This window comes from Eretmochelys imbricata, chromosome 7 (assembly GCF_965152235.1).
Source record: "Eretmochelys imbricata isolate rEreImb1 chromosome 7, rEreImb1.hap1, whole genome shotgun sequence".
Classification (NCBI taxonomy): domain Eukaryota; kingdom Metazoa; phylum Chordata; order Testudines; family Cheloniidae; genus Eretmochelys; species Eretmochelys imbricata.
In genome coordinates this window covers 14,399,251-14,413,115 of record NC_135578.1, presented here as the reverse complement: position 1 = coordinate 14,413,115, position 13,865 = coordinate 14,399,251, and the positions used below count along the sequence as shown (strand labels likewise).

The following is a 13,865-nucleotide window of genomic DNA, read 5'->3' as shown; positions in this document are numbered from 1 at the left end:
CCGATCTACTAAACTGGGTTTAATTCCACCACAAAGGTTCGTGGAGGGCATAATGATCACAAAAGGCATGATTTTACAAAAATGGACTAGACATATGCCCAGACGACAGCAGTTGTATTCAGTCCTGTCTGAGTTAGCAGCAATATAATAACTTATTGACGTAAAGAGCAATTATATAAATCTGAAAAGAAATTGGATCCTGTTTCTTTGTATATTTTGATAAAGAGTGCTGAGATAGCTCAAACAAAACAGACTTCCATTCCACCTCAGCCTTTTCCCTTCCTCTTCCTGCCCCTTCACTCTACCTGGTCCCCTCCTTCTCTTTGTTGCCTATTTGTGTATGTCGTGTGTGTGTGTGTACATATATACAGTGGTGAGCTGGAGCTGGTTCGGACCGGTTCCCTAGAACCGGTTGTTAAATTTAGAAGCCCTTTTAGAACCGGTTGTTCTGTGAGGGACAACCGGTTCTAAAAGGGCTTCTAAATTTAACTGGCCAAAAGTGGCGCCTTAGGCGCCGACTCCATGGGTGCTCCAGCCCTGGAGCACCCAAGGGGAAAATTTGGTGGGTGACTGGCAGCTCCCTGCCCCTCCTCACCCCCGGCCCCAGCTCACCTCCGCTCCACCTCTGCTTCCTCCCCTGAACGTGCCGCCCCGCCCTGCTTCTCCGCCCCCCAAGGCTTCCTGCGAATCAGCTTCCCGCTCAGGCCCAGGGAGGCGGAGGTGAGCTGGGGCGGAGGGGCGCGAGGAGGGCCTCCCGCGCCGCAGCAGGTAACCTGGCGGGGTGGGGGCGTGCAGGGGAACCCGCTCCCCGCCCCAGCTCACCTCCGCCATCCTTGGCCTGAGTGGGAAGCCGCCGCCTGCTTCTCAGCCCTCCCCGGCTTTCTGCTGAACAGCTGATTCGCGGGAAGCCGGGGGGGGGGGGGGGCGCGGAGAAGCAGAGGGGGGCAGCGCGTTCAGCGGAGGAGGCGGAGCGGAGGTGAGGTGATCTGGGGCCGGGCGGGGAGCTGCCAGTGGGTGCCCTGCACCCACCAAATTTTCCCTGTGGGTGCTCCAGCCCCGGAGCACCCAGGGAGTTGGCGCCTAGGGCGCCACTTTTGATGTGATCAGTGGGGGAGCGGCCACTCCCCCTGCTCCCCCCGTAGCTACGCTCCCCCGCCCCTAGGAGCCAGAGGGACCTGCTGGATGCTTCCTGGGAGCTGCCCCAGGTAAGCACCTCCAGGACACCGCACCTCTCCCCCTGGCAGGTGCCTCTGGCTCTTAGGGTTGGCACCCACTACGGTGGCCCACGAGACCCTCCTGCCCGGATCTGGGGGCAGTCAGGGGACGGGGAGGGGGGTGGATGGGACAGGGGTCCTGGAGAGTGGGGGTGGGCAACGACCCCCTCATAGGGTGAGGAGGGAACCCGTTGTTAAGATTTTGGCAGCTCATCACTGCATTTCTATATTGTTGCCTATGACTCATAAACTTTAAGATCAGAAGGGACCATCATGATCATCTAGTCTGACTTCCTGCACACTGAAGGCCACAGAACCTCACCCACTCACTCCTGTAATAGACCCATAACCTCTGGCTGAGTTACTGAAGTCCTCAAATCATGCTTTAAAGATTTCAAGTTACAGAGAATTCACCATTTACACTAGTTTAAACCTGCAAGTGACCTGTGCCCCATATATTGCAGATGGTGAAAAACACCCAGGGTCTCGGGCAATCTCCTAAGGGAAAATTCCTTCCCAGTCCCAAATGTGGCAATCAGTTAGACCCTGAGCATGCGATCAAGATAAATCAGGTGGATACCTGGGAAAGAATTCTTGTAATAACTCAGAGCCCTCCCCCATCTAGTGTCCCATCTCTGGTCGCTGGGAATTTTTGCTATTGGCAGTCAAGGATGGGCCACATGCCATTGTAGGCAGTCTCATCATACCATTCCCTTCATAAATTTATCAAGCTGAGCCTTGAAGTAAGTTAGGTTTTTTCCCCCCAGTACTCCCCTTGGAAGACTATTCCAAAACTTCACTACTCTGATGGTTACAAACCTTCACCTAATTTCGAGCCTAAACTTGTTGATGGCCAATTTATAGCCATTTGTTCTTGTGTCCACATTGGTACTTAAATAACTCTTCTCCCTTCCTGGTATTTATCCTTCTGATGTATTTATAGAGAGCAATCATATCTTCCCTCAGCCTTCTTTTGGTTAGGCTAAACGAGCCAAGTTCTCTGAGTTTCCTCTTATAAGGATTCCTTGGATCATCCTAGTAGCCCTTCTCTGCATCTGTTCCAGTTAGACTCTTAACCTGTTATGTCTGTGTCATACTGTCTGATTTTGTGTGGTCTGGTTTTGCGGTTTTGACAAGTTGTAAAATTGCATAATTGCATAATTTTACTGGCTATCCTGTGAAAATGCGGTATTTGATAACGTGAGCTGTAGGTCATTTACCTCTTGTACTTTTTACTGTTGGTTTCTTTACAAAAATTAATAAAAATTAGTCAGAGGCACACCATCATTACTTTGGATAAGTCTCAAACCATGAAGAAACAACCTATAAAAATTGAGGAACACTGCTTAGACTACATCATCTCTATAATACTGTCATCCTTAATCAACCGTCATTGAACACATGCGACTGTAAGAAAATTTGTGACATATTTAGTCCGTGAAAAAAATGTTGATTTGTGTCGCTGGCTCACTGTGCGACCTTTGGCAAGTCACTTAACTTCTCAGGGTCAAAGTTTATTCATCTGTAAAGATGGTTATAATAAAACTTGAACTATATACCTCAAAAGAGGCTTAATTAATTAATATATGCAAAGAGATTTGACAACCTAGGATGAAACATACCAGATACATGCAAGATATTATTAGCATGCATGCATTAACAACCTTCCTTTAGTACAAACTTGAATTTCTTTTTAGTGCAATACTAGCTTTTTCTGTGACCTTTTTTAACATGCCATATTGAAAATTCTTACTTTTATGAATGCACCCTATTTTGGTAGAATGAAGTGATGACAGTCTGGAGTAGATTATTAGACTAACCATCTGAAAAATGTCCAAGGTCAGTCAAACTTGCCAGCTGCAGCTAGTATGATATCGCAACACATTTAACTTTTCCTTCTAATTTATCATTTAATATAGGGTACTGCATGACTCACTTCTGAAACATCATATGTGATGGAATTAACATTGAAATAATGCTCCAAACAAAACGCCCCTAAACAACCTCACAAGCCTCTGTAGTTTACCTCAGTAAACTTCATACAGAAATGTTAACTTGGAACATATGGCATTTGATGGTTATAATTATCCAACTTTGGCCGGGGTAGGTAATATTTTCTCCATATTTTAACATTCACAGAAAGCACAATCATCAATATTTATAGGCTCAGAAGATTAAATGATAAGCAAACCAGGGCTGCTGTATTTGTCCTTAATTATGAATGACTAGGGTCCACATGGCCAGGGATTAAAGCAATATAAAATCTGGAAACTCTAGCATATAACTTTTACCTCCAGAGAGGTCTTGAAAATCACAATTTGATCTTTTATGCCAATGTCACATCAGCTAATAGCAGAGATCAGAAATGCACCAAATAGCAAGAAAAAGGCAAGATGATCTCTCTTTACTAAGAATTCATGGGTAGAATGAGACACAGATAATGTAATGTTTGACCTTTATTGTTAGTATTTAAACCCATTTTCATTTACTGCTCACCTAATTGCTTAATTTTGAAAATCTGAAGTCAGGCATGTTTACAGCATTTGTATACTAGGTCCACTTGCTTCCTAGTTGTTGGCTACAATGTGGAAATAATTCCACTACTGAACTCCAGACACCCTGGAAACAAGAATGAAAACAGTAAGACTTCCCTAAGGAGGCTGCATGTCTCAGGTCATTGGTGATTTGACAAAGAGCTTCCTATCTTTTATGAAAGGTAAGCTCTGGTTTGCATTTCTTTGTTTGCCAGGGGAGTGTTTCCATGGTTGTTTCTCCTTAAGCTTGTATAAAAAAATGCTTAGCATATCTTTAGAATCCAGAATGCTTTTTGTAATTATTCCACTTCCGAAACTAAGAGTGTTACACACATGAGGAATATTTCTTAACTACTAAACAAAATAAAAAATATAGTAGAAAAATGATTCAAATTGGTTGTGACAGGTGTCTACATGTCTTTTAGAAAGCCAATTTATGTGACTGTATCTTGCAGAAATAAGCACAGTTGCGCATTTGGTTGAATGATGCACTGTCAAAACATCATTCTCCATTGGTTAACTCTTTTTTATTAAGTTTAAAGCATTTTATAATGATTGGGACATGAAGTTTCAATGTTATTTCTTATCTACTACACTTCTACCTTCTTTTTTTAAATTTACAGCTTATATGAAAAATAATTATTCATTCTGATATATTGTAAGAGCAGCAGATGCTTAAATCAATCATAGAACTGGAAGGGACCCCGAGAAGTCATCTAGTCCAGTCCCCTGCACTTGTGACAGGCCTAATTATCTAGACCAGTTGTGGGCAACCTACAGCCCATTAGGGTAATCTGACTGCGGGCCAGAAGATATTTTGCTGACGTTGACCGTCCGCAGGCACAGCCCCCCGCAGCTCCCAGTGGCCACAGTGGGAAGCGGCGGCCAGTAAATCCCTGCGGCCTGCCACTTCCCGTAGCTCCCATTGGCCGGGAACGGCGAACTGTGGCCACTGGGAGCTGTGGAGGGCCGTGCTTGCGGATGGTCGACACCAGCAAAATGTCTCGTGACCCGCAATCAGATTACCTTGATGGGCCGCATGTGGCCCGTGGGCCGCAGGTTGCCCATCACTGATCTAGACCATTCCTGACAGGTGTTTGTCTAATCTGCTCTTAAAAATCTCCAATGATGGAGATTCCACAACCTCCCTAGGTAATTTGTTCCAGTGCTTAACTACCGTGACAGGAAATTTTTCCTAATGTCCAACCTAAACCTCCATTGCAGCAATTTAAGCCCATTGCTTCTTGTCCTAGTCTCAGAGGTTAAGAAAAACAATTTTTCTTCCTCCTCCTTGTAACAACCTTTTACATACTTGAAAACTGTTATCATGTCCCCTCTCAGTCTTCTCTTTTCCAGACTAAACAAACACAATTTTTTCAATCTTCTCTCATAGGTCATGTTTTCTAGACCTTTAATCATTTTTGTTGCTCTTCTGTGGACTCTCTCCAATTTGTCCACATGCTTCCTGAAATGTGGTGCCCAGAACTGGATACAATTCTCCAGTTGAGGCCTTATCAGGGCAGAGTAGAGCAGAAGAATTACTTCTTGTGTCTTGTTTACAACACTCCTGCTAACACATCCCAGAATGATGTTAGCTTTTTTTGCAACAGCGTTACACCTTTGACTCATATTTAGCTTGTGGTCCACTATGACCCCCAGGTCCCTTTCTGCAGTACTTCTTCCTAGGCAGTCATTTCCCATTTTGTATGTGTGCAACTGATTGTTTCTTCCTAAATGGAGTACTTTGCATTTGTCCTTATTGAATTTCATCCTATTTACTTCAGACCATTTCTCCAGTTTGTCCAGATCATTTTGAATTTTAATCCTATCCTCCAAAGCACTTGCAACCCCTCCCAGCTTTGTATCGTCCACAAACTTTATAAGTGTACTCTGTATGCCATTATCTAAATAATTGATGCAGATATTGAACAGAATTGGACACAGAATTGATCCCTGCAGGACCCCACTCATTATGCCCTTCCAGCATGACTGTGAACCTGATAACTACTCTTTGGGAATGGTTTTCCAACCAGTTTTGCACCCACCTTATCGTAGCTTCATCTAGGTTTCATTTCCCTAGTTTGTTTATGAGAAGGTCATGCAAGACAGTATCAAAAGCTTTACTAAAGTCAAGATATACCATGTCTACCGCTTCCCCACTATCTACAAGGCTTCTTACCCTATCAAAGAAAGCTATCAGGTTGATTTGACATGATTTGTTTTTGATAAGTCCATGCTGACTGTTACTTATCACCTTATTATCTTCTAGATGTTTGCAAATTGGTTGCTTAATTATTTGCTCCATTATCTTTCCAGGTACAGAAGTTAAGCTGACTGGTCTGTAATTCCCTGGGTTGTCCTTTTTAACCTTTTTATAGATGGGCACTATATTTGCCCTTTTCCAGGCTTCTGGAATCTCTCCCATCTTTCATGACTTCTCAAAGATAATCACTAATGGCTCAGATATCTTCTCAATCAGCTCCTTGAGTATTCTAGGATACATTTCATCAGGCCCTGGTGACTTGAAGACATCTAATTTGTCTAAGTAATTTTTAACTTGTTCTTTCCCTATTTTAGCCTCCTCTGATCTTATCTCATTTTCACTGGCATTCACTATCTTAGATGTCCAATCACCACCAACCTTCTTGGTAAAAACTGAAACAAAGAAATCATTAAGCACCGCTGCCATTTCCACATTTTCTGTTATTATCCCCCCCCCCCACAGCTTTGAGTAATGGGTCTTTCCTGTCCTTGGTCTTCCTCTTGCTTCTAATGTATTTGTAGAATATTTTCTTGTTACCATTTATGTCTCTGGCTAGTTTGATCAAAATTTGATCAATAAATAAATTCTTTATACATTGTTAAATCCCGATTTAACATGATTCAGGGCTTACAGCAGAATATTGGACGCTATTATTCTGCTATACTTGGCTCAAAGGTATGTCTACACAGTATCTGGGAGGCTGGTTCCCAGCAGGGGTAGACAGACACATGCCAGTTCTGCTCCAGTTACATGCTAAAAATAGCAGTATGGTTACGATCGCATGGACAACGGCTCAGTCTAGCTGCCCAAGTACAATTGTTCCTGACTTCCTGGGAATGTAGCCTTCATTAATATGCTAATTTACTAAACTAGGCAAAGGCTAAATTATAGTACTTTACCTAGCTACATTTTCAGGTATATAATAGCCAAGAAACACAAGGGGATTTTGAAAACTGCCTAAGATTTAGTAGCACAAGTCCCATTGATATTCAATGGTTTGTGTTTGTATACCCGCTATTTTTTAAATGTTTCCAATAGTGTATAACCTTTTCAGATGTAAAATATCTTGGATCTATGATGAAGTATGAATTTTAAGGCAAAATTCAGGTGTCCTTAACAAAATCAATGGACATTTTGCTTAATTAAGGACCACAGAATGCAGCCCCAAGTGATTATGAGTAAGTCAGAAATGCCATATTATTGAAAGCACAGACCAAAGAGGTTGGCATATCTGCTCATTTTAGATTGGATAAAGCATGTTCTATCAAGAGATTGCTCATACACAGTCTTCCAAATTGCTTTCACCAGATTTGCATAGCTCTAATACACACAACAGACCCATGCTTTCATATCCTGGACACAAATACACAAACAGATGGAGAAAGAAGCCATTTGCATTGGTGCATATGGAGTAATGTGACTTCACTAGATGTAGACTATAAAATCTTCTAATTTGGCCCATAACACAGCCTTTAAAAAGCAGGTTTCAGAGTAGCAGCCGTGTTAGTCTGTATTCGCAAAAAATACAAAAAATAGCATACTCCAGGCCGTCTTAATAAGCTGTAGAGTTTAGAGGACATAGCTTAAAGGAAATCATAGCCTGTCTATAAGAAAGTGGGCTGAAAGCACTTTAACTGATGACTAGCACCCAAAAACATTAAAGCTTTTTGCTCTCAAAACACTAGACAAGACTTGCCTCTCGATATTTATGGATCTAATATTGCTAAACACTGTCTCTACAAAACCTGTGGCTGACTTCTTAAAAGCAGGGTTTTATGTCATCCCTTTCACAAATACATAAAGATGAAGTGCTTCTGCCTGTGTCCTTGCTGTGGTGTCAGGACTGTACAGCTGCCTGTGTAGTTCAGAAAAAAAGCTCTGTTGATACAGGGCTTAATAGTGTTTTAGTTTAAAAGCTTGTGTTTTAATGAATAATTTTTAGAGTCACTGATTTGAGAAATAGTTTACAAGTCTTAGGATGGATGCTTTCTAATTTGACCTTTGGAGTAGAAATTTCACTGGGATTTGAATTTAATTGGGGGTGTGTGTGGGGGAGGAGAAGTTTCAAGAGGGTAGGCCCCCAACTTCTCTACCCCCTATGAAAATACTGTTGTTATGAGATTTTTACTATGTGCATTAAACAAGAGGCAGTATAAGGTGGGAGGGATAACTCAGTGGTTTGAGCATTGGCCTGCTAAACCCAGGGTCGTGAGTTCAATCGTTGAGGGGGCCATTTAGGGATCTGTGGCAAAAATTGGGGATTGGTTTGAGCAGGGGGTTGGACTAGATGACTTCCTGAGGTCCCTTCCAACCCTGATATTCTATGATTCTAGATTGAACACTTTTATTTTCTGTTACAGATTTGTTTTTATTAAACTCCGTTTTATTAAATGAAAGCATTGGTGCCTTTCAGTAAATACTGGGGATTTTACTTAATTGAATACCAAATGTGCTAATTACTAAACTGAATATGTAATTTCTTGTTTAATTGTTATAGGTTAATTAATATTTCTGTAAAATATTTCTATTATTAACCATTATATTTTTATTGCAATAATATGCAGAAAATTCAATCAGTGTCAAAGGTTCATTGCGCTAAGATCTATACAATCATAAAGGAAGTCCCTGACCTAAGAAACTTGCAATCTAAGACCCACAATGAATTAACTTTATCATGTTAGCTCCATTGAAGTTAATGGAACTTAAGCACATGGTTAAAGTTAAGCACATACTTACGACTTTTCAGGATCAGGTCCTAAGAAGCAAGCAATATATGAAGGGTTAGTGAGAGGGATAAAATCAAAATGTATATAAAATTTAAACAGAGATCTTAATCTTTCCTCCCAAGCCTTCGCTGCTACCTCTCCTTTCTCGATCACTGTGGACAACATCAGCGGTCTATTCCTGAGGCCTGTTACTGTGTGTCGACTTCTACTCAAATCTCTCTCTTGATTCTCACATCCAGACTATGTCTAAATTCTGCAGAGTCTTTCTGCGTAATATCTGTAAGATATGATCTTTCTTATCCACATAGCTCAAACTCTTGTTCATCTCACATCTCATTTACTCAACATCCTTTTCTCTAGTCTTGATAAAAGCAATTATGCTCATACCCCTTAAGAACACTGCTGTAAAGACCATTCTCCTAGCCCATCGTTTTGACCATGTCATCCCTCTCTTTGCATCACTCCTTTGGCTCCCTATTCTCTATCCCATCAGTCATAAGTTGCTGGTCAACATTTTTAAGGCCCTTCGTGGTCTTTCCCCACGCTGTCTTTCAGTGAGCTATCGATGGTCACCTTCAATCATCCCATGATGTCCGCCTCCACCACCCACTTGTTAAGTTTTCAGACGGGCACTTTTCTGCTTTCTACGATGCTTCCCTACACTCTTGGGAGGAGATCCTCACAAACAACCACAGAACCACCCCATTATCATCCTTCAAATCCCCCTAGAAAATTCTCCTTTGCCTTGATGCCTCCAAAAAAATACTTAACAATAGTATAACTTGACAGTAGTATAACTGTCTATCATCAGTATTGTCCCATTGTTCCCAAGTACATCTGAATCCATCTCTTGTTTTATACTTAGATTATAATCTCCTTGGGGACCATCTTTTTGATCTGTATTTATACAGCATCTAGCACAGTGAAGTCCTGGTCAATGACTAGTGCTACTAGGCCCTACGGTAATCCAAATAACAATGAATAATAACAATAATAATATACTGTACATAAACACTTGTACTATAACACTCTCTTGCACTGATGGAACAAGGGCATCTAACAAAATTCCTGACACCCTCTTCCCCATGACAAGGGGTAAGTGTGTTTGCAAAGAGCAAGGTTGAGGGCCTTGCAAATTTATTCATTCATTTGCTTACTCATGGAAGCAAAATCCTTTATAATAACCAGGATACAAGGAGGCACAAGCTGACAAATACACATACAGGTGCATACTAAATGTATCTGCTGGAAATGATTCTCCTTTGTTTCTGTTACAGTATAGTGTAGTGTTCAACATGTGTAATCTGAACTATGGTTCTCATTCAGCAAAGCAGTTATGCATATTCTTTAATTTTGAGCACATGAACAATCCTGCCAGAAAAACTTTTAAGCATGCGCTTAACTCAAGCATGGGTTTAAGTGCTTTGCTTCATTGGGGTTTAAGGGACGTTGAGTGAGGACCATGAATGTTTGTGGAGTACTGGACATTACCTTCCCTAAGTTTTTATTTTAGTGCAATTTAATGCATTTAAAAATCAAACTATTCTTCAGAGGTATCTTCATGACCTTCATTGAAAGATCATTTCTAGCAAAGATTATTTAGCAGTATCTAAAGAGAGAAGAGTTCATCAGAGGCAAGGAAAAGCACTCAAACCCTCTCTTCTGCTTGATTACACCACATTATTAAGGGTCCTCTGAGAACTCCTTCAGCACACCAAACCTGTTGGATTGTGTTGTACCACACCTTGTTACTTTGGGCTGCTGCTGGCCCAACCCAAGACCAGATTTCAATAGCAGATATTTCATTCTTTCTGCTCCTATTTCTATTCTAGTGAATGATAAAGTAGTAGTCACGTTTTGTTGCAGATGGGCAAAAGGAACTGGCAAGAGACATCCTGACAAACATGTGTTTAGAGTCTCACTGTCCCTAACTTACAATTTATGTCATTGTTTTATATTTTCCCCTCTCAGAAAATAAAATGGGAAAGGAAGGAAAGAAAGTTCATGCACTGAAATTACATTGTTTGTTTTCAATTCTTTAGAATGTCCTAATAAAACCCGCAATCCACAAGGCACCATCCTACAAGGTGCTGAGGGTCCTCAGCTCCCACTGATATCAAAGGGAGCTGAGAACTTTCAAAACCACCACTCAACTATCTGGCAAGATATAGCCCTAAATGCTCATGGAGGCATTTCGATACTATGTTGGTGGGCACTGTCTAAAATCCTGGAGAGACAGATTCAAAAGATGCAGGTGGGTTCTATACTTCAGAGATAGCCTGGTCCAACACAAGCTATCTTTGAACTAATGCAAATACAATTGGAAAGTACTTTTAAAATATGGACAAGTAGTATTATCCTCATTTGACAAATGGAGAAATTGAGGCTCCAAAAGGTGATATGACCTAACAAAGGTGTCACAGCAAGTCATCTTAAGAGTTGAATCCTGGATCCCTGTCCTGTGCTTGATTCACTAGACAGAGCTGAATAAAAATTAAATAGCTGAATGCAATATACACACATTTGGCGTTGTGTATTCCATCCCAACAGTTTTAAAGTTATATACATTGCCCACTTGATCTCTAAGAAAGATGGTGACTGCTTTTCACCAGGGGTTTGTGTAAGTTTTGGTTCAGGTGAGTTCACAGGCCTGAATTTTAATTTCAGTTTAAGATCTGAAAGAAACTGAACCAATCCAAACCACAACTGAAACCACAGAAATTTGTGTGGCTTTAGATGATACACATGTTAAAACCAAAAAGTTCACAAATCTGACTAAAGCTTTCGTTTTGTAATGAAAAGACCTGACAAATTTTGTTTACTTAAGGTTTCATTATGAAAACTGTATATAGTTCTATTATTCTTCCCTTGTTGGAAAAATAAGAACATAAGAATGGCCATACAGTGTCAGACCAAAGGTCCACCTAGCCCAGTATCCTGTCTTCCCACAGTGGCCAATGCCAGATGCCCCAGAGGAAACGAAGAGAACAGGTAATCACCAAGTGATCCATCCTCTGTTGCCCATTCAAGCTTCTGGCAAACAGAGGCTAGGGACATCATCCCTGTCCATCCTGGCTAATAGCCACTGATGGACCGATCCTCCACGAACTTATCTAGTTCTTTTTTGAACCCTGTTATAGTCTTAGCCTTCACAACATCCTCTGGCAAGGAGTTCCACAGGTTTACTGTTCGTTGTGTGAAAAAATACTTCCTTTTGTTGGTTTTAAACCTGCTGCCTATTAATTTCATTTGGTGACCCCTAGTTCTTGTGTTATGAGAAGGAGTAAATAACACTTCCTTATTTAATTTCTCCACACCAGTCATGATTTTATAGACCTCTATCATATCCCCCCCTTAGTCATCTCTTTTTCCAGTCTTAATAATCTCTCCTCATTGGCAGCTGTTCCATACCTCTAATCATTTTTGTTGCCCTTTGCTGTACCTTTTCCAATTCCATTATATCTTTTTTTGAGATGGGGGACCACAGCTGCATGCAGTATTCAAGATGTGGGCGTACCATAGATTTATATAGAGGCAGTATCATATTTTCTGTCTTATTATCTATCCCTTTCTTAATTATTCCCAAAATTCTGTTTGCTTTTTTGACTGCTGCTGCACATTGAATGGATGTTTTCAGTGAACTATCCACAATGACTCCTAGATCTCTTTCTTGAGTGGTAACAGCCAATTTAGACCCCATAATTTTATATGTACAGTTGAGATTATATTTTCCAGTGTGCACTATTTTGCATTTATCAACATTGAAAATGGAAAATTGAAAACAATGGATATATACAAAATGAAAATACAGATACACAAAGATAATATAATTTGCACAGACATAGTAAGGGTAACTGAATTCTGACTTGTTTTGACTAAATATTAAGGGCCATCCAATCTCTTTGATCTTTATGTATAACTTTCACTGATGCTAGCAACAGTTGTACATAGAAATCAAGGTTGATAATATGGTTCTAGAAAATTAGAATGGAATGTGCTAATATGTAGGTCATAAAGATGATCTGCAAAAGATTTTTTTCAATGATTTTGTGTTCTTTTTTTCTCCTTCATAACCAGGGTTGACAGTTTTGGTTGGACATATTCCTGTAGGTTTCATCACAAGACATTATCTTTAATTAAAGATTAATTCCTGGAGACTCCAGGACAATCCTGGAGACTTGGCAACACTATAATAATGACATATGACAAGGAAAGGTCTCATTTTTTTTAAGCCTTAGAAATATCAACGATTTTCTTAGCTATCAATTCAAGTCAAATCAAATCATTATGGATAAATGTGTGCGTATTTTATACATAGACACACATCATTTATATAGGGGTGTGTGTGTGTGTGTGTGTGTGTATATATATATATTTCCATCAGTACTAAACTTCATTCTATTCATGTTAAAGAAGCTTGCAGGCATTTTAAACAACAGCTATTTATATAACAAAACAGTTATACTAAGTAAAATTCTGTAGGATGGAAGGAAGACAGGGCTTTTCTAAGGTCATTATGCTCTCTTTTGAGAGACCTATTGTAACCCACAATATTTTTTTCCTGATGAAATTACTTACACCAACTGTTCTGATTGCTGACTTTTGTGTACCTTTCTGAATACTCATCATGTTTAAAGACATTCCAAGAATTAAAAGAATTACCGGTATATTCATTTAGCAACAATGTTCCTGAGCCATATCATTTTGGTCTTATATTTGACACACAATAGCTCAGATGGTTTTCCAGCATCACTAGTCTCCATTTCCTTGAAAAGTCAGTACCCTTCAGTTAGGACACATCTCAGTTTTCTCCTTTTGAATAATCAGGACCCCGGAATAGTTACTGCAGTCTGGGGACACTGTATTTTACAGTACCATCTGCATTTCTCGACTATTCTATTTATTGTGGAAAAAATAACTTCATTTGATGGTATATATATTTGCTACTTCTGTTTAGGTATCCCTGCTATTTTACTGCAAAAATAAATAAACCAAGTATGTACTGTAGTCAATAAATATAGCACAAATTTTTCCATGTATACAAAGATGAGCAATCTAATAAAAGCTACTTACCAATCTATATTACTCAATTACTCCTGTCCTGTATTTTGAATTATAAACAAACAAA

At 40.2% G+C, this 13,865-nt stretch overlaps 1 protein-coding gene across 1 annotated transcript in view; it reads right to left on the bottom strand.

Moving 5' to 3' along the window:
* Nucleotides 1-13,865, bottom strand: part of LOC144267326 (contactin-4) — a 234,188-nt gene that overhangs the window by 193,418 nt on the left and 26,905 nt on the right. The gene's annotated exons all lie outside the window — the stretch shown is intronic.